The following is a 22,070-nucleotide window of genomic DNA, read 5'->3' on the forward strand; positions in this document are numbered from 1 at the left end:
TAACTCTCTATAGCACAACATATGGCTATTTTTTTTTAAATCATTTTATTATTGGCTTTTAACTCATGCTCCCTGGGTGGGTGGCATTAGGCCTCAGGCTTTAGTAAATTGGCCAGGTGGGATTTTGTCTTTGATGGGTCACTGAAGCACATAACTTTGTCCCAGGAAAGTGGCAGTTTTATTCAGGCAAGGCTACGAGCACCTGTGCCTTCGATGCAGTCGGGCAGTGCAGGTGACTTTAGCCTTCCTGGATATAGATGCCTTTAGGTAAGACTGTGACAGAAAGACCTTGAGATTCATAGGCACAACTTGGCTGAATAATTTCAGGTGGAGCAAAGTTTAGTCCTTTTAGACCTTGAAAGGAATAATGATATTTGCGGCTTTAAGACTGCAACACAGCTGAATTTTGCAGGTTCTACAGGACTCTGTGAGGTTCTGGTTCTGCTCCATTTGTACCAGGGCTGTTGTGAGCAGTGCTAGACCAGCTGATGCACATTCTGCTCATCCTTATGCCACCTGTCTGCAAGGCTAATACATAAATGTATAGCAGGAACAAACTATGTAGTCTTGAGTTGGCTTGAAACTTGTTAACTGAATAAACTTTCACTGTGGAACCTGTTTTCACAGACCCAAACTATGGGTTTTCCCAGGAAAGTGTGGTAGATTTTTATGAATGAATAACTGAAAATGAATGGAAGCTCTTTTAATGAAGAGAATATAATGTTCTCCTGGGATGGTAATGATGTAACTCAAAGTTAGGTTGTTGCAAACCCACTGTCTAAGAAGGCAAATGAAAGTTATATCTTTTAACAGTAGAAAAATTAAGTTTTACCAGTCAATTAAGATGCAACTGGAGGTGGTACATATATACAATGGAATACTATTAAGCCACAAAACGAAACGCAATTGTGTCATTTGTAGAGATGAGGATGGACTTAGAGACTGTTATACAGAGTGAAGTAAGTCAGAGAAAGACAAATATCATATGTTAATGCATATATGTGGAATCTAGAAAAATGATATAGATGATCTTATTTGCAAAGCACAAATAGAGACACAGACATAGAGAACAAATCTATAGATACCAGGGGGGAAGTGGTGTTTGGAGGAATTAGCAGATTGAGATTGACACATATGTACTACTGATACTACGCATAAAACAGATGACTCTGAGTACATACCGTATAGCAGAGAGAGGTCTACTTATTGCTTTGGGGTGACCTGAATGAGAAGTCAAAAGGGAGGTGCTATATGTATATTTTGCTGTACAGTAGAGACTAACACAACCTTGTAAAGTAACTATACTCCAATAAAAATAATTAAAAAATAAAAAGGAACTAGAACGATTAGCCAAAAACAAAATAAAGGAAGTCTGGCTTACTGAGTTGAAGAAAGAGAGTTGCTTATTAGAAAAGCTGTATTTTAGCTCACAGACTAGACAAATGTGAAGGGAAAAATGAGATCTTAAAGGCCAGGGGAGTCAGATATAAAACGGAAAGAACTGAACCTGCCCTTAATTGCTCTGAAGAAGGTAAGGGCAAGATATTGGTTTAGTTGGTACTAGGACAGAAAAGGCGACTGGGACTCAAAGAATTCTGACAGAAAGAGAATAGCAGGATTAAATAACTATGCTGGAAGGAACTAGGATCCAAATGACTATGGAGAAGAAATTCTTAAAGCTGAAGATAGAGAATTCCTTGTGAGAATATTTGTGTCATTATACCTGGAAGACCAGGATGACTATGCCATTTAGTTATAAGGAAATTTGGACACATTTACAAGGAGGAACTTAGGAATATTAGTGCAAAATACTCAAACCATTATGAATTATTACAAGGGGAAGTCAGGTATTCTCTTTGTCCTGAGGGAACCTACCTGAAATTTATGGAATTCATATTCTGTAGGAAGACACAACAAAGATGCAATACATAGAACAATAGATTGTGGTTTTGACTATATGTCAGTCTATAGAGAAATACCCTAATGGTGGAAAGTGTTAGTTGCTCAGTTGTGTCCTACTCTTTGTGACACCATGGACTGTAGCCTGAAAGGCTCCTCTGTCCATGGGGATTCTCCAGGCCAGAATACTGGAGTGGGTAGCCATTCCCTTCTCCAGGGGATCTTCCCAACCCAGGGATCAAACCCAGGTCTCCTGTATAGCAGGCAGATTCTCTACTGTCTGAGCCATCAGGGAAGCCCACCTAATGGTGGGAGTTAACCAGAAAAAGGAGAGAAAATGGGCAAAATACTTCAGGTAGAACCAGGCTAACTGATTTTATCTCTCTTACTCTGATGAGGCTCCAGAAGAGAACATCTAGAAGAGTTAAAAAAACAAGCTTCTTGACTAGAGAAACCCATGGAAAGACAATGGAGAGAAGTCAAGCTCAGCAAACTCAACTAGCACAGGAATGGGTAGCTTTTTCCTTCTCCAGGGTATCTTCCCATCCCAGGGATCGAACCCAGGTCTCCTCATTGCAGGTGGATTCTTTACCAGCTAAGCCACACAGGAAGCCCAAACAGAGAAGGAAACCAACTCAAATAATAATTGAATTGTTGCAAGTCATTATGGATGTTGCATCATTAGATATTGCTGACGACTCAACACTGGGGTGAGAGAAACATAGAACTCAAAGGAGAAAGGAGTATTAAGATATGTTGAATATACTGAATAGGAGAAAAAGTGCTTTAAATGACTAGGGCTGCTGACATTGCAATTTTTCAAACATTGAAAAAAACAAAACAAAACAAAACTAAAACAAAACAAGCAACTTGAAGATGGGAATAGTATAACTGGATGATTTTCTCCTGATAGACTTATTCCTAACATTAACCTGTTGGTGGAATTGAGCTTAATCTTCTTACAGGTTGTGGATTCCAAGCATCTCTTATAAACTGACTAGTATTTTAGCCAGACTGACACTGAAATTCTCTCTATCCATTTTCCTTTCTCTCAGATACCAGTGATGCTTTGGCATTCCTGAATACTGTATTTAGAAGCATAATGTTGAATGTGATAACTTTTAGAGATAAGTAATGCTTTTTATCCCTAAATTTCATGGATATGCAGCAAATACTATGATAATATTTAATACCCTATTAACTTTCCAGACCATTAAAAGGGCTTTTCTTGAAAGATTTAGCGATGAATATATTGTCTTGAGTATCTAGAAGAATTAACAAGACTGGAACCTCTGAAGTCTTCTCCCTAGCATAGAGAATTCACCCTGTTGAGGTTGAGTGAAATAAAAATTTGAGGAGCATTGATTTTGGGCTACTAATTTCATAGAGATTTTGACTTGTAAGATCAATAGGATTAAATTTCTGTTGACTGTGTGGTTTTTAAATTTTTTCCCAAGAAATTTTAATGAGGTTTATATTTAGATTGGGATATATCTTTACTTCTGTTTTATAGTTGGAGAATCTTCATGTTGTCATTTGTGTATATTGTGTATTCTCTGGTGGGAAGTCCTGAATACAATGACTGGCTATAACTTGGAGTGGGGAATAGAACATCATATCAGCTTTCCTCAAAAGGTGGCTGTGTAGCTTGAGATTATAAATGCATTGTCAACACATCTTTAAACTTTTATCTCCCTTTATTTAGTCAGATGGCTATTCTACCTGAATACTCAAAATCAACATTGGAATGGCACTTTGAATTTTATGAAGTAGTTTCATGTACACTGTCAATTGATTAATTCATCTATCTGCCCATTCATCTTCTTATCCATCCTTCACCTGCCTTGAATACATACCTGTATGTTTTCCAAGCAAATGAAGATGCTCACTTCAAGGAGTTTGGGGGAGAATGGATACATGTAGATGTATGGCGAGTCCCTTTGCTGTCCACCTTAAACTATTACAATGTTGCTAATTGGCTGTACGCTAATATAAAATAAAACGTTAAAAAATATTATTTACACAGTCAAGATGATATTAAAATATCTAATTGGCACTAAGCAAGTAATGATACTTGAATGAGTAAATAAATGAGTAGGTAATTTACATGTAATTTATGATTAATACCATTTTACATTTATACTGTATCGTAAAACGTTAAGAAGGCATTCAAAAGAAGGAGAATCTGCAGCTCAATAAAATCGGGTGAAGTTTTTTTTTTTTTTTTTTTATCTTAGTTTTTTGAATGTTTGAGTTTTTTTTTTTTTAATTTATTTTATTTTTAAACTTTACATAACTGTATTAGATTTGCCAAATATCAAAATGAATCCACCACAGGTATACATGTGTTCCCCATCCTGAACCCTCCTCCCTCCTCCCTCCCCATTCCATCCCTCTGGGTCGTCCCAGTGCACCAGCCCCAAGCATCCAGTATCGTGCATCGAACCTGGACTGGCAACTCATTTCATACATGATATTTTACATGTTTCAATGCCATTCTCCCAAATCTTCCCACCCTCTCCCTCTCCCACAGAGTCCATAAGACTGTTCTATACATGTTACAGTGCTGGTGGGTAGCAGACCATGGAACGCGGGCTGCCTTTTTTCTCCTGAATAAGGGTCCTTTCCTTTACACAGTGTTAGCCTATAGAAAACATGATTCTACTATTTTTTTATGGTTCTAGTTTGCTTTTTTTTTTTTTTAAATACATCTGTGGGGATATAGATCTAAAGGAAAACAACTTTTGACTGGTAGTAATTTACCTTCCTTGAGGTGTCCAGTGGTGACATAATTGATTTTGTTGCCATTGATTAAAAGCCACATTAAGTTGAAAACTGTCAGCTGAGCCCAGAGATAACATTTTCATAATGACTTTTAATAAACATGGAAGAAGTGATTTCATTGCATTCATAAATTTGATTAATGATATTTTCCCAGGACCAAAAGAAATGAGCTGCTCATTTGCATGCTTAATTGCTGTGTTCCAGGTCCATTTTCCTGCAATACGGATTTGGGATGCTTTTAGTAACATTAGAAATCTCAAAATGGTCATATTTCCACTTACCTGAAGTGGAGAATATTTGAATTCAATCAGATTTTTACTATGGTGAAAATATAGATATGATCTCTTTTTATCTAGAAAGAAATATCTAGTAGGTATTTCTGAACTCCTGACATGCCCCCTCCAGGACCTCTTCCTCCTCGAGTCTTCCACATCTTAGTAAGTGACAACTCCATTCTTCCAGTTTTTATTCTGAAAACCTTGGTTTAATACTTGAAGCTTCTCTTTCTATCCTATCATCTCTACTTTCAAAGTAAAGCCCTAATCTGTCCACTTCTCATCATCTCTTGTCTCCTTACTTCTGCTTTTGTACATTTTCAGATGTCAACCCAGTGGCCAACACATTGTGTCAAGCTTATGCTCAGAAATCTCCAGTGTTTCTCCTTCTGTTGGAGAAAATCCTTAAGTCTTAACTTGCCCAACAAGACTCCATATGATCTATATGTCCCTCTCTAGTCACACTGCCCCCTGAATTATCTTTCACAATTACAGCCCCTCACCACCACTCTACTCCAGCCTTACTAAGCCCACCAGACATCTTCTTTCCTCAGGGTTTTTGCACATTATTTCCTGTCTCTCCAGATCCTCCATGAACAAGTGCTTATTAACTTCCTTTGTCCTTCACCATAAAGTCCCCAGACATGCTATCTAATATGTCAACACATTATCCTTTACTCTTTTTTCTTCTTTCATATATCTGGTTATCTAACAATATATAGTTTTAAAAAAAATATTTGTGAAGGCCAAAAGTAGAGTAGTTGTAGAAAAACTAGACAACTACATACTCATTTCATCTCAGAAGCAAGTCTGATGTTTATATTAATAGTTGAAAGTCCCTATAGAACTGCTCAGATTACACTGATGGAGAAATAGTTAACCAGGGAGAATGCTTTTATGGCAGGGACTGGGTGAGGCTGATCTTCAGTGCTTTTGGCTTTAAAGTTTGATGAGGTATCTATACCATAATTGATAGGTAAATACTTTAAAAAGATGCTCAGTTCATCAGTGGGGACTGGGTATGACTGGACAGAGAACCAGAGCTTTTACTCTCCCTGCATCTGTGATTCTTCACACCTGAAGTACTAGAATTGCAAATGACAGTTTGGCTCATACAGTCCTGCACAGAACTCATACTGAGCCTGCTGCACATGTTATTGAGGATATATGTGGGCTACTTATCTTCCCTTTATCAAATAAAATTTTCATGAAAATATTTCAAGCAGATGGTTAAAAAATTAAATGGCACAGAAATATCAAATGCCAAGCAGGGCAACTTCTTACAGTTGTTTCCTTGTTTTGGGAAACTATAGTATCTTGACACTGTTTATACTGCTCTTTCTTGATTTATCAATTCTAGAAATGATTATTTCTTTTCTATGATGTAGAAAGGAATTAGTTCACTTCTATCATTTTGTACCTGCCAACTCCCTAATGTAGTTATTCCATCATTTTCTAGTTTCTTTCTTTATGAAATAATAGCTCACTCTGTGTGTGTGTGTGTGTGTGTGTGTGTGTGTGTGTGTTTATATGTATGTGGGCTTCCTCAGTGGCTCATTGTTAAAGCATCCACCTGCCAATGCAGGAGACACAGGAGACTCAAGTTTGATCCCTGGGTTAGGAAAATGCCTTGGAGTCAGAAATGACAACTTACTCCCGTATTCTGGCCTGGGAAATCCCATGGATAGGGAAGCCTGGCCAGCTATGGTCTGTAGGGTTGCAAAGAGTTGTACATGACTGAGCATGCATGCAGGAACATATATATATATATACACACACACACATATATATATAAGTATATTTATATATACTCACACATATATACAGACACACCCATATTTATTATTCTTTGAAATATAGGCTGTATCTCTTGGTTCTGTACGTTTTATAATGACTATTAGTGGCTCCTGTTCTTTCAAATATATTTTCAATTACATTTTTCTTCCAATTTTGTTGAAGTAATTTTGATATACAGCACCAAGTTTAAGGTATACAACAAAATGATTTGCACTATATATATTATAAGGTAATTATCACCATAAGTTTAGTGAATGTCCATCATGGAATATAGAAACAAAATTAAAGACATAGAAAAAAATATTTTCCTTGTGAGGAGAACTCTAAGGATTCATTCTCTTAACATTCATATATAACTTGCAGCAGTGTTGATTATATTTATCATATTGTATGTTATATGCTGTGTATTGATTTTATAATTAGAAGTTTGTATGTTTTGACTGCCTTCATCCAGGTCCCCCTCTCCCACCCTTATCCTCTGGTAACCACAAATCTGATGTCTTTTTCTATGAATTTGATTTTTTTTGAAGTACAGTTGATCTGCACCTATGTTAGTTCCTATTACACAACCCGGTGATTTGTTATTTCTATATATTTCAAACTTATCACCACATTATGTCTAGTTACAATGTGTCAGCATCTAAAGATGTCATTTAGTTACTGATTGCATTTCCCACTCTGTACGTTTCATGCCTGTGACTCATCTATTTTGCAATTTGCAGTTTATACCTCTCAGTCTCCCTCACCTATTTCTTTCCTCCCCCATCTGGCAACCAGCTGTTTGTTCCCTGCATCTAGAACTCTGTTTCTGTCTTGTTGTATTTGTTCGTTTCTTTGTTCTTTAGATTCTACATATAAGTGAAATCATATGGTGTTTGTGTTTCTCTGATGTATTTTGCTTGACAACTTTTGTTTACTTCCCTTGTGATTGGATGACTATCTTGTTTTGTTTGGATTCCATTCTCTCTTTGGTAATGTGTTATCTATTATAGATTTTTGGTTTGTGATTACCATGTGGTTTATATATAGATTTATATATATATACATATGTATATATATATGATTAGTCTTCCTGTTATTTTGACCTCCTAATTTCCCCATTCCTATCTACTAACTTCTGTCAGATATGTCCTTCTGCCTACACTGTTAAAGCAGATTGTTTTTATTTTTTAAACATGATGTTTTGTCTATAGGTTTAATTCTAAAAGTTGACAACTTGCAAAGATTTGCTTATGATTGTGCAAATTTTGTTCAGGGAAGAGAAAATCAATTTGCCAAATTTATATCGTGTCTTCTGAATTCCAAAGATAGATCTGTATGTCTAATACCAAGTTGAAATGTATTCTTTATTTTTGAATTCTACTCATTGCTGAAAACCCTGCTACATTTTAGTCTGCATGGTATGCTGAAAGCAGTCATCTTAGACTGTTTTTATCTCCTGGAATTTCTGATAGCCCCTTTTATTTTCTTGTGGAGAGAACACACATATGTGTTCATTACTGTTTCCTTGTTATATTTCAGCTTGTTAATTATTTTTGTTTCTGTATTGGATACATTCTGTTTTTTTCCTAAAGCTCACTGAATCTTATTTGAAGCCATTATCTTATAATTGAACTATGGATCCTGTATAGCTTCTTGTTCCTGGAGTTTTTAATTGTTATGTACTGTGTATCTTTTGTGAGCTTCCATGGTAGCTCAGTTGTTAAAGAATCTGCCTGCAATGCAGGAAACCCTGGTTCGATTCCCGGGTTGGGAAGATTCCCTGGAGAAGGGATAGGGTACCTAATCCAGTATTCTTGGACTTCCCTGGTGGCTCAATTGGTAAAGAATCAGCCTGTAATGCAGGAGAAGGAGACCTGGGTTTGATCCCTGGGTTGGGAAGATCCCTTGGAGGAGGGCATGGCAACCCACTCCAATATTCTTCCCTGGAGAATCCCCATGGACAGAGGAGCCTGGCAGGCTACAGTCCATGGGGTCACAAAGAGTCGGACACAGCTGAGTTGACTAAGCACAGCACAGCACGTATATCTTGTATCATCATTTCCTACTCAAATTTTTAATCATAATATTGATCCAGTTACCCCTTGTCCTTACCTTTTTTGTTGTTGTTGCTGAGAACTGTCTCTTTGGTATGCTTTCTGCTCTCCTAGAGCTTATATTCTATTGGGGGATAAAGGCAGTTAACAAGATAAAAACATTTCATACTTTTGTAGACTGATTCTACTTAGTATTAGGGAGAAGAATACTTAGGAAGTGAGAAGTTCTAACTACAACTTTAGCAGGGTATGGTACATTTTTCAAGTTCTGAGTTAAAACTGTCATGTATTTATTTATGAAAATAAATATTTAAAATGGTGCATCTCTTCTTTAGTACTTGTAGAATATGATATATACATATTAAATTAGGTACCAAGTAGGCTTGGGGCTTCCCACTTGGTTCTTACCAGTGGTAAAGAACCCGTTTGTCAGTGCTGGAGACTTAAGAGACTTCCGTTTGATCCCTGGGTTGCAAAGCTTCGCTGAAGGAGGGAATGACAACCCATTCCAATATTCTTGCCTGGTAATCCCATGGACAGAGGAGCCTGGCAGGCTGTAGTTCATAGGGTCACAAAGAGTCAGACAGAACTGAAGCGACTTAGCACGCATGCACACCAAGTAGGCTTTAGTGGCCTGACTAGTGTTAAAGCTAGGATTCTTTTTAAGCAAAGAAAGTAATGTATTCTAATTTTCAAACAGTAAGATTTGCAAATGAACTTTTAAAACAAAACCTATTTGTTACAACCCATTGGTTAAGTTGGCAGTTGACTACTTTGCAAAGTTATTCTAAATGAAAAACTATTTCTTTAACAGCCTGTCTAGGCAGAAATCATAGGTTTCTTTTATTACTTATAGGTGTTATGGCACTTAAAACTCATTATTAATTTATAAGAATTACATAACATTGTTAGGCTCTAAGCCTTTTGAAATATTGGCTAATTTGATACATAAAGAATCTGGTGTGTCCTTAAATTGACCTGTATATAAAAAGATCAGTATAATTGTTTTTGGTAAAAAGTTATAGAATTGCTTTTTGCAGTTCCTTCTTTTTTGGTCTGTTACATATCAAATAGAGATAAAGGTAAAAAAAAAAAAAAAAAAAAAGAAAACAATATCCAAATGTTCTCATTAATTCAAGGTGTGAGGTTCCCTGGAAAGAAATGCAATTATACCCTAGAGGCAGCCAGATTTCTGAGTCTTAAATTTGCCGCTTTAGCTGTTTTAGCTATTTTAACTATTTTGTTGTGTTCATGTATCACACAAAGAATCCATCCGTATGTATACCAGGGTCTAGGATTTTAATTTACTACTAGTTGAAATGAAAAGCTATATTTCTAGGCAGGTTTAGTTTATGATATTTTTATTTTTGGTTTTACTTTCATCATGCTTAGAAGATTTCTTCAATCTAAGGGACAGAGTATAACCAAGATGGCAACACTAATTACAAAAATTAAGCAATAACCTTAGCAAAAGGTTATTTTGCTTATTACTTATATCCCTTATTACTTCAAATTTTAGAATAAAAATAATCATTATACTTGTAGAAATTCAAATGAGAAATGAGAAAGAATTGATCTTGGGTCACTTCATTCTGCAATGACTTGGAGCGGGGCTTTGGTTCCTAGCTGGAGATTGGGATTAGGTCTTGGTGGTGAGAACATCAGATCCTAGCCACTAGACCTGTGGTCGGTGACAAGGGCCCTGGCCCTTCAGCTTTGCAGAAAAGAATTTCCACAAAGATGGAAAGTAGTGAAGCAAGTATTTATTAGGAGGAAAAAAAAAAGTATAGTATGTGTGAATAGATACATGGGCAGACTCAGGGAGAGAGAGAGGCACTGAGTTGCATCCTCATGACAGTTGGAATTACTTTTATGGGGCATTTCTTCTGGGTTTCCTTTGGCCAATCATTTTGATTTGCCTGGTTCATGGTCCATATTTGGTATATCTCAGGATCCTCCAACGTGTGCACACACAGCTCTTAGTCAAGATGGATTTTAGTGAAAAGGCATCTGAGTAGGGAATATCCCTTGACATAAATCCCCTTTGGTCTCCAAGGAGCCTTTTTCATGTATGTGTGGTTGGGGAAGTCTCTTGACTTGGAGAATAAGAAATATGTGGTCTGGGCAGGGCCCAGCCTCCTCCCTCAATTATACTGCTTTTCTCGTTTTGGAGTTTCAGGCCATAGGGAATGAGTCTCCAATTGCTTTTGCCTGATGGGCCCATCTGCTTCCTGCCTCAGAATGAGTTAAAACATTTATAAGACAGTTCTAATTTCTCTAAGGCAATTTATTTATGTAAATTAAATGTCAAATTAATAGCTTCCTGGTTGTAAAAATGTGATGTATATAAAGCAAAAAGTCCACTACGATTCCTGAAACCTACTTTACTTCCTTTGTGTGCCCTGCTGTGAGCATAAACCTTTATTTCCAGGTGTCTTCTGCTGCTGCTGCTGCTGCTGCTAAGTCGCTTCAGTCGTGTCCGACTCTGTGCGACCCCATAGAAGGCAGCCCACCAGGCTCTGCCATCCCTGGGATTCTCCAGGCAAGAACACTGGAGTGGGTTGCCATTTCCTTCTCCAATGCATGAAAGTGAAAAGTGAAAGTGAAGTTGCTTAGTAAGTGTCTGACTCTTTGCGACCCCATGGACTGTAGCCTTCCAGGCTTCTCCGTCCATGGGATTTTCCAGGCAAGAGTACTGGAGTGGGGTGCCATTGCCTTCTCAGCCAGGTGTCTTCTAGGTCTATACAAATATGTATATGTATCTATTGTTTTGTACTAAGTTAGGATGATAAAATACATAGTTTCCCAGACTATAAAAAATTGATTTATAATAAACATTTTCTCATATTAGTTAGTACCTATGGGCCTTCTTTTGGTTTTTAATAGCTTTATTGAAGTATAACTATATCGAAGTATACTATTTGGTAGGATGTAATATATATGTCTTCCTGTGAAAATATTACTACAGTTGAGAAACTGAACCTATCATTCACTGAAAAATTGCCTTATTTCACTTTGTTATCCTCCTATACCTTTCTCTAGTCAATATCTGCCAGCAACCACTGAACTGCTTTCGTTCACTACAGATTCATGTACATTTTCCAGGACTTCATGTAAATTCAATCACAGAGTATAAACTTTTTTTTTTTTGGTCTGACCTTTTCTCTCATGTTTATTTTAACATTCTGAAATGTTGATGTCTGCATCAGTGTGCATTCCTTTTTATTGATGAGTAGTGTTTCATTATATGGATATACCACAGTTTATCTGTTCATCTGGTGATAGCCATTTGGATTATTTCCAGTTTGGGTTATTACTGATGAAGCAGCTGTGAACATTTGATTCAAGCCTTTTTGTGGTCTTTAAGAAGTTGCCAAAGAATTTTCTAAAACAGTTGTCAATATATTTCACACTATACCACCTTTTGGAATATTTTGTGTTATGCTTTCTATTATTGGTTGTGTTTTTCTCCTTTCTTGCTTGGCTGATGATTTTTCATTGGATGCTAGGCTTGCTTAATTTAATTATGGGGTGCTTTTGTATTTCTAAAAATATTCTTGGGCTTTATTCTGGACTACAGTTACTTCTAAACAGGTTGATCTCTTGGGGTCTTGCTTTAGGCTTTGTTTGACTCAAGTTTTAAAAATGTGTATTTTTAATATTATTTTGCTTTGGGACCTTTAATATTTCTTATGATTCATGTCTGCTGCAGATGAATTCTTTCAAGTTTTGTATGTCTGAACAAGTGTGTATTTTAACTTTATTAAATATATTTACACAGGTTTAAGAATTATAAGTTGACATTCATCCCTTTTAGTTCTTTAAAGATGTTGCTTTGACATCGTCTTTGCTTTTTTTTTTTTTTAATGAGAAATCTGTCATAGTTTTTTTTTTTTTTCTTCTTTATGGCTGCTTCTCTGGCTCCTTTTAAGATACTGTCTTTATTGCTGATTTGAAACAATTTGATAATGATATGCTTTTGCATGGGCTTCCCTAGTGGCTCAGATGGTAAAGAATCTGCCTGCAATACAAGAGACCTGGGCTTGTTCCCTGGGTCTGGAAGATCCCCTGAAGAACAGAATGGCTACCCACTCCAATATTCTTGCCTGGAAAATTCCATGGACAGAGGAGCCTGGCAGGCTACAGTCTATGAGGTTGCAAAGAGTCTGACATGACTGAGTGACTAACACTTCCACTTTATTTCCTCTTTTGTGTAATTATATTCATGTTTGTCATGCTTTTTATTTGCTATGATTCTTGCACCTGTGTGTTTATAGTTTTTATCACATTTGGAAAAGTTTTGGACATTATTTCTTAAAATAGCTATTCAGTCCTCCACTCTGGGGATTCTACTTATACATATTTTAATTGCTTAATGTTATTTTACAGTCCCTTCATTTTTATCTTTCTCTCTCTCTGTCTTTTTTCTTCTGGGTTTCATTTCAGATAACTTTAAGTTCATGTGGCATTTCTTCTTCAAGGCCTAATCTGCTTTTTTAGTGTATTTTTATCTCAGACATTTAAGTTTTCATTTTTAGAAGTTCAGTTAGGTTCTTCTATCTCTCTTGTCTTTTCTTGAACAAAGGTATCCAGTGTTTCTTCATGTATCCTTAACAAAGGGTCTTGCTTTAAAAGTCTGGAATTAATTTTTTCCACATTGCAGAAGCAAGACGCTTGTTAGCATTACATGTTCTGTGCATTGTGAGGTTTTCTATCTGGTTGTTAGGAACCGGAATTATTCCCAGCCTTGTGGGAACTCCAAGTACTATTTCCTGTAATCCTTTCAGATGATTCCCTGCTCCTCCTCACAGACATGGGGAGTTTTCTCACACTCATGCGCTGAACAGTAGTTTAACGAATATTAGATGGATTCTCTGCACATCTCTGGGGTTCTCTCTGAGTGTATTTTTCTCTCCTCTATTATTCTGGTTTGGAGACTGTAGCTTCCTTTGACACTCAGCTCTGTCTCCTATTAGGGATATTGCCAGGCACTGCCTGGGTTTTTTTCTCCTTGAGTTGCTACATGCAGATTTACAACTGGCAGTAAGCTGGAACAATCATAACGTGCATTTCATTGTCTTCATTGCCTAATGTATGATGTTTCGAAAGCCTTTGTTTCATGTAATTTTTAAGCTGTTTCAGGTAGGGTAGATCTGGTTTCTGTTACTCAATCTTGGCTGGAAAGAAAGGTCAACCTTATTTTTCTAATGACTACAAATATCCCACTGCATTGCTTAAATCAAAACATATTTCAAACTGGAGATTTACTGAAGAACATTAACTTGTATCAAAGTTGGACAGAGGCACTACAAGAAAAGAGAGACCAATATCCTTTATGAACATGAATGCAAAAATCTTCAATGAAATGCTATCAAACAAAATTCAACAGTTTATTAAAGATTTTTATAAAATGACCAAGTAGAATTTATTATTGGAATGCAAGGATTATTAAATATATGAAAATTGATCAATGTGATGAAGCCAACAAAATGAAAGTAAAGAAACCTACATGATCATTTAAATTGATTAAAAAAAATGACAAAATTCAACACCCATCCTTTCATGATAAAAACACTCAACAAACAAGGAATAGGCAGACTATCTAAACATAATGAAAGCAATAATTAAAACCAACAATGAATGCCATTCTCTGAAACTTGCCTTTTAAGATCAGGAACAAAGCAAGGATGCCTGCTTTTGTCACTTCCAGTCAGTGTAGTACTTGAAGTTCTGGCTAAAGCCATTAGGCAAGAAAAAGTAAAACAAATACAAAGAACTAAAAACCAGAACTCAAAGAAATATTTTTACTTTCATATTCATAGCAGCATTATCCACAATAATTAAAACATGGATGCAATCCCAATATCCATTGCCAGATGAATGGATAACTTAAATGTGGTTTATGTATACTATGGAATATTATTCAGTCTTAGAAAGAAAGACCATTCTGACATATGCTGCTGCTGCTGCTGCTGCTAAGTTGCTTCAGTCATGTCCGACTGTGTGTGACCCCATAGACGGCAGCCCACCAGTGTCCCCCGTTCCTGGGATTCTCCAGGCAAGAACACTGGAGTGGGTTGCCATTTCCTTCTCCAATGCATGAAAGTGAAAAGAGAAAGTGAAGTCGCTCAGTCGTGTCCAACTCCTAGCGACCCCATGGACTGCAGCCTACCAGGCTCCTCCGTCCAATGGGATTTTCCAGGCAAGAGAATATATTAATAGATGAATCTTAAGGACATTATGCTAAGTAAAATAAGCTAGTCACAAAAAGACAAATACAGTATGATTCCACTTATGTGAGTAGTCAGAATTACAGAGACAGAAAGTAAATTCGTGGTTGCCAGAGGTGGGGCAGATGGGAAAATGGGAGTTATTGTTTAAGGGTAGAGTGTTTCAGTTTACAAGATGAAAAGAGTTACAGAGGTGTATAGTGGTTATGGTTACACATCATGAATATATTTAATGACACTGAACTGTATAGTTGAAATAATTAAGGTGCTATATTTTATGTTATGTATATTTTACCACAATTTTAAAAATTGGAGAAGAAAACTATAAATTTTATTTAAAAATGAATTAGCTGAGTTCCATAAATTTTATTTTGTTTACTTTTATTTACCATCCAATTGGACATACTTTTTAATTCCCTGGTATGCTATTCATCTTCAAGTCTTTTTGGTAGACGTTAGTATAGCTATAACAGGTTTCTTATGATCAATGCTTGCATGGTGAGAAATATCTTAACTTTAAAATTTATCATTCTTTTATGTTAAAATTTATTTATTTTTCATGGTTAAGTCTTGCTTTTTAAAATCCAGCTTTACAGTCTGTGCTTCAAGGATTGTTTTATTTGTAAAATTTAATGTAGTTATTGACATGCTTGAATTTCATATCATTATTTGATTTTTTTTTATTAACCATTCATTGTCCTCCAGTGCTTTTCTTTTGTCTTTTCTTGGCAGTATATAAATGTATTTTTAATATTCTGCATTATCTGATCTTGTTACATTGTAGTTATTCCTTTTTGTACTTCTTTGGGGTGTTTCTTTAGATAATAAAATATGCATATGTAATTTATTACAGCATGCATTAAAAATTCTATTACCAATCCTTTATACAGCACTAATTTTATTAAAGAACAATTTAAGAAATTTATAACAATATATTTTTAATTGTCATGTACTTCTAAATATTCTAAAAATCAACTTTTAAAATTACTTTAAATGGCTAGATGTCTTTAAGGTGACAACAGAAATTTGCGTAAGTATGGGAATACTAATTTCAATGGTTCCTAATATTTACTGAGCAATGTTATTTTTTTCTGGTGTTCATTCCTTCTTGTAAAACCAAGTTTCTATCTGATATCATTGTCCTTTAGCCTATAGAAATTCTTTTTTTTAGTGCTTCTTGTTGCGGAGATTAATTCTTTCAGATTTTCACTTTATGAAGATGACCTTATAAGAAATAATATTTACCAGTGAAATTGGCAAAATTAAAGAAAAATATATTATTTGGTAGACTTCTTGGAAAAGGGCATTGTCATACTGCTATATAGAGTAGAAAATGATAGAACTATATAAATTACCTTTGGAAGTCAAATTTTAAAAATGTCTTATACTTTGACTTAAATATTAAAATTATTGGAATTTATGAGAAAATTCTGTTATGCATAAAGATATGTTCACAAGGGTGCCCACTGTAGCTTTATTTTTAATAGCAAAAAGTGGAAATAACCTCAAAGTTACTTCAATAAATGACAATACATCCATATGATGAAATATTTAGCTACTAAGATCTGTATTGCCTCTTGAGAAACGTATATGCACATCAGGAAGCAACAGTTAGAACTGGAGATGGAACAACAGACTGGTTCCAAATAGGAAAAGGAGTACGTCAAGGCTGTATATTGTCACCTTGCTTATTTAACTTATATGCAGAGTACATCATGAGAAATGCTGGGCTGGAAGAAGCACAAGCTGGAATCAAGATTGTTGGGAGAAGTATCCAGAACCTCAGATATGCAGATGACACCATGCTTATGGCAGAAAGTGAAGAGGAACTAAAAAGTCTCTTGATGAAAGTGAAAGTGGAGAGTGAAAAAGTTGGCTTAAAGCTCAACATTCAGAAAATGAAGATCATGGCATCTGGTCCCATTACTTCGTGGGAAATAGATGGGAAAACAGTGGAAACAGTGTCAGACTTTATTTTTTTGGGCTCCAAAGTCACTGCAGATGGTGACTGCAGCCATGAAATTAAAACATGCTTACTCCTTGGAAGGAAAGTTATGACCAACCTAGATAGCATATTCAAAAGCAGAGACATTACTTTGCCAACAAAGGTCCGTCTAGTCAAGGCTATGGTTTTTCCAGTAGTCATGTATGGATGTGAGAATTGGACTGTGAAGAAGGCTGAGTGCCGAAGAATTGATGCTTTTGAACTGTGGAGTTGGAGAACACTCTTGAGAGTCCCTTGGACTGCAAGGAGATCCAACCAGTCCATTCTAAAGGAGATCAGTCCTGGGATTTCTTTGGAAGGAATGATGCTAAAGCTGAAACTCCAGTACTTTGGCCACCTCATGTGAAGAGATGACTCATTGAAAAAGACTCTGATGCTGGGAGGGATTGGGGGCAGGAGGAGAAGGGGATGCCAGAGGATGAGATGGCTGGATGGCATCACCGACTCCATGGACGTGAGTCTGAGTGAACTCCGGGAGTTGGTGATGGACAGGGAGGCCTGGCGTGCTGCGATTCATGGGGTTGCAAAGAGTCAGACATGACTGAGTGACTGAACTGAACTGAAGATCTGTTTTGCAAAATAGATTGCTAAAGTTGAGAAAATGCTAAAAAAATGGATAGTATAAGATAAATTTAATAATACATGTGTTTTTATCTGCTGGAAAAAAAATGGCATACATCAGATTTTAGCATTGGTAATTGTTTTCCTTTGTACTTTTCCTGTTCTCCAGCTTTTCTACCTTGACTATATAATGATGCTGAAGTCCTATAGTATTTGTTCAAGGAATAATTTTTAAGGACAGTAGGAAATATTAAGTATACTGTACAATAGAAAACAACTAAAGAATTCCTACTGACCTTTGGAGTCTAGATAATTCTCTAGGGAGTAGAGTTGTCTTTTTTTTTTTTTTTTTGCCAAAAGGGCCAACAATAAAACCATTTAACTTATGTTTTGTATCTCCTTGCTTCCCTAATGAGTTGTAATAAAGGGATAAAAGTTAAGTTGAGAAAGACATAGATGCCAGATAATGTAATCATAAAATAAATTAAAGAAAAGCCAATTATAAGTGGAAGTGTCATTAAATTTTACAGCACTAATGAAAAGCCTGGTTTATTCTTTGAAGGTTTCCAAAATGTTTTGAAGCTAGTATTCTATTTTCTGGTATGTGTTAGAATTCATTTTACTAGAGAACTGTAAACTGGAAATTGTTAGCCTGGTGACCTGAAATGAATTATTTTGGCCTGAAGCTACTTGACCTGTCAGGCAAGTGGCAATGAATAGAAGAAGGGTATGTTCCCTATGACACTTCAGTTTCTATTTTTACATACGCATGCATGCATTAAAGAAGAAATGTGCTTTTGTGCAGTTTAAGGTCGTGGATAACTAGGGTAAATTGGGATTTAGCTCTTCTAACAATAGGTTAATTACCAACTCATTCTCATGGTGAAATAAAAAGTACAGAAGACATAGCTGAAAGAGAATTGTTAAGCATGATTATCTTACCTTAATATATTTTGATAATATGTTATACTATTCAAATGTTACTTAGCCCTTGATGGCTGCAGATAGACACAAGTGTGATCTAATTATTTATTTAATGATATTATTTGTGTTTCTAATAGGAGCTAATTAGAGACATTTATGTTAGATCTGGAAAATAATTTATAGGGAACCTTAAATATGGTGAATGTAGGAGAATATACATTTTATTTTCTTTCACTTTAACATTTTATTTTGAAATATATTTCTCCCTTTTAACATTTTATTGTGACCATTGCCTATGGTAATAAATAGCTTTCAGAAACATTATTTTCAGTGTGTATCTAGGATTCTCCTAAAGGAAAAGCCTCTCCTTTCTACATCAGTTAATAGATTGCTGCTGACATATTCATTTTTTCTCTTGAACAGTATAATATTGTTAGACTACATGAATTATAAGAAATGGTTTTGTGAAAATCCCCCGTTGACAGTGATCATGTCAGGAAATTACAAAAATAAGGTAATTTCTCTTAAGTCTCTGATTAGATGTGCTTTTTCTGAGCAACTGCTAATTTTTAACTTGTAGGTAGTATATGACATATAAATGACTATGTTTTAAATCTTGTCTGTTAGAAGGCTTAGATAAAGTTGTATCCTAACTCTCGAATATGTAACTTCATTTTGTTCTACTCTACCTCAACCTCACTTAATACAAATTTATTTTAGCTTATCCTATATATGCATCTTTGTGAGATAGATAGGTTTGTTGGAACATTAGCATATAAATAACAAATCAAGAGCTATAATAAATATTACCACAAGGAAATTACCTGGTCTATCTAAATATTATTAGTTTCCTAATCTGAAAAATGTGGATAATTATTTCAGTGTATTAGGGTAGAGTCATTATGAAGTTTAAATTAGATAATTTAAGTGAAAGCCTATTTTCAAGCCAGGAAGAGAGAGGTGTTCACAAAGTGTCCTCTGTTCTTTCTTTAGAAAGAGAACTAGTACACAAGTTCCATTTTCATTTATCAATAGCTAATACACATGCTAAGTGGAGCCATTCTGAAACTATACCAGGTAGATGGTATCCTATCTAATATTCCCAATATCTTGGTATTTTATTTATTTATTTATTTTTAATTTTTTAAAAAATTTTATTTTATTTTTTAACTTTACAATATTGTATTGGTTTTGCCATATGTCAAAATGATATATGTATACCACAGGTATACATGTGGTCCCCATCCTGAGCCCTCCTCCCTCCTCCCTCCCCATACCATCCCTCTGGGTCATCCCAGTGCACCAGCCCCAAGCATCCAGTATCGTACATCGAACCTGGACTGGTGACTCGTTTCATTTATGATATTATACATGTTTCAGTGCCATTCTCCCAAATCATCCCACCCTCTGCCTCTCCCACAGAGTCCAAAAGACTGTTCTATACATCAGTGTCTCTTATTTTAAATTGAGCAACTTCATATATAAATGGCATTTAAAAATGTTAATACAATTAAAAAATATTTTTCAGTTTTCAAATGATTATTTTTGTAACATAGATAAATGTGGTTTTATTATAGGAAAGGATATATATATATATATATATATAGCAATATAATCTTGAAATATACTAGACTATGGATTTATATATATAATTGAATACAAAAGAGGATATTTTACATTTTTAAATATGTACAAGAAAATATGTAAGAAAGATGCAAAAATCAGTACAAAGCACTGCAGGTACTAAATAATGTAAAAGGTATTGTCAATAATAAGATTACTTATAACTCGGGGATAACTATATTTGTGAAGAAACATTTGTCCTGTTAAATATGTTCGTATTAATTTGCTTTTTACTTGATATGTTAATATTTGATTTGGGGTAGCTCTACTTTGCCTTAAAAATATTGTTGAAATTATAAACATGTATATAATGCAGTTCTGCTTACTTAATCTTGATGTTGGGATTAATGAGGAATGCGGCCTGTGTTATGGGGTATCTCACAAGATGCTTTTATTTTTCCTTGCTTACCATTTAAAAAGTTCCCTAATGTTCATAAATAATCAGAATTGAAACTTACACATTTGGACTAAAAACCATATTATACATAGAAAATAACTATGTTGGTCAAAATGTCTCACCCAGCAAAGAAGCCAAAGGAAAAAGCTGTGAGGTTTGATGAACTGGAAGACTGATAGCATGTATAAAATAGATATGAGAACCTACTATTTAGCACAGGGAACTCTGTTCAATGTTCTGTGGTAATCTAAATGGAAAGGAAATACATAATAGAGAGAATGTATGTATAGATATTGCAGATTCATTTTGCTGTACAATAGAATCTAACAATATAGTAAAACAACTACACTCCAATAAAATAAAAAAAAAAATCTTTCTATATCATCACTTTAAAGTACATTTCACAAGGAAAAATTAACTACTTGAGCTGATTAGTAGTTGGAAAAACCACCCTTTCCTGCTCTATTTTCCAGTCCTAGATGGAAATGGAACATGGAGAAATAAGATGTTAAGTGGGAAGGAGTGGAGCATTAAAGATCAAGTTTTCTGTTACAGAAATTTTTCTGGCTATAAGTGCCCTGTATTCCTTCTTTTTTGATAACACCTTGATACCTTCATCTGTTCTTTCAGTTCTTTTCTGTGCAAGAACTGTCAGAGTGGGTCCTTTGCCTAAGAAAAGTTACTACCAAGGTGTTATACCAAAAGCCATACAAACTCAAAGAACAACCAAATGCATGATAGTCTTCTATTCCAGGGCAAGACTCATAATGTCAGAAAGAGGTGATGAGGAGTTTTATGTTATTTCTATCTTCTTTTTGTTAATACAAACACACATTTTCTTTTCAAGAATATATAAAGAGAAGAAACTGAAAGAAATTCAGTTGAATAAATTGAACAATGAAATTCCTTAAATGTTATCTGATTTAATTATTAATCTTTGCTTTTGCTACAGCAAAAATCTCTTATTTTTCAAATTGAGAGAAAAAGAGGCACACAGAAAGAGATCCTTTACAAAGATAGAAATTTTTCATTGTTTAGAAAATAAATGAGGCCATAAAAATTTATATCTAATGTAATAACTGTTACCATTTAAGGCTTGCATCTTCATTAAGAATGCTAAATTTATGCCTTAAAACAGTACTATAATCATCTTAATTTGATGAGGTCTTGAAAATAACCTAGCAATTATACTTGATTCTGGCATTTTCTCTATTAGTATTTATTATTTAAGTAACTGTGGTATACAAACACATCTTGCTAATTTTTGTTTTCCTATAATATTACTGATTTGTAATTTTAAAAAGAAAATATGACCAAAATTAAATTTCCTGAATCAAGATATTCTTGGTTGATATATTAAGACCAAAATAGTTGGTATACTTTTTCAGGCCTCTGAATTGTTAGTACATTAATATTGGGTTAAAAAAATGTTATCATTATCTTTATCAGAGTTACCAATATTTATAAAAGATTATTACATATGATAGAGCCTGTGGAAGGATTCCATAGTTTTCTCAGTCCACTGAATATACTGTTTAA

At 35.0% G+C, this 22,070-nt stretch overlaps 1 long non-coding RNA gene across 3 annotated transcripts in view; it reads left to right on the forward strand.

The window, feature by feature from the left end:
* The window catches only part of LOC123334681, a 178,033-nt gene that overhangs the window by 136,111 nt on the left and 19,852 nt on the right, over positions 1-22,070 (forward strand). Inside the window, exon 4 of one of the 3 annotated variants that reach the window (XR_006552725.2) lies at positions 11,223-11,285. The exons of the other annotated variants lie outside the window; for them this stretch is intronic. This is a non-coding gene — a long non-coding RNA (uncharacterized LOC123334681). Of the gene's footprint in view, positions 1-11,222; positions 11,286-22,070 lie in introns of those variants that run through there. 3 annotated transcript variants of the gene reach the window in all.

This window comes from Bubalus bubalis, chromosome 8, assembly GCF_019923935.1.
Source record: "Bubalus bubalis isolate 160015118507 breed Murrah chromosome 8, NDDB_SH_1, whole genome shotgun sequence".
Classification (NCBI taxonomy): domain Eukaryota; kingdom Metazoa; phylum Chordata; class Mammalia; order Artiodactyla; family Bovidae; genus Bubalus; species Bubalus bubalis.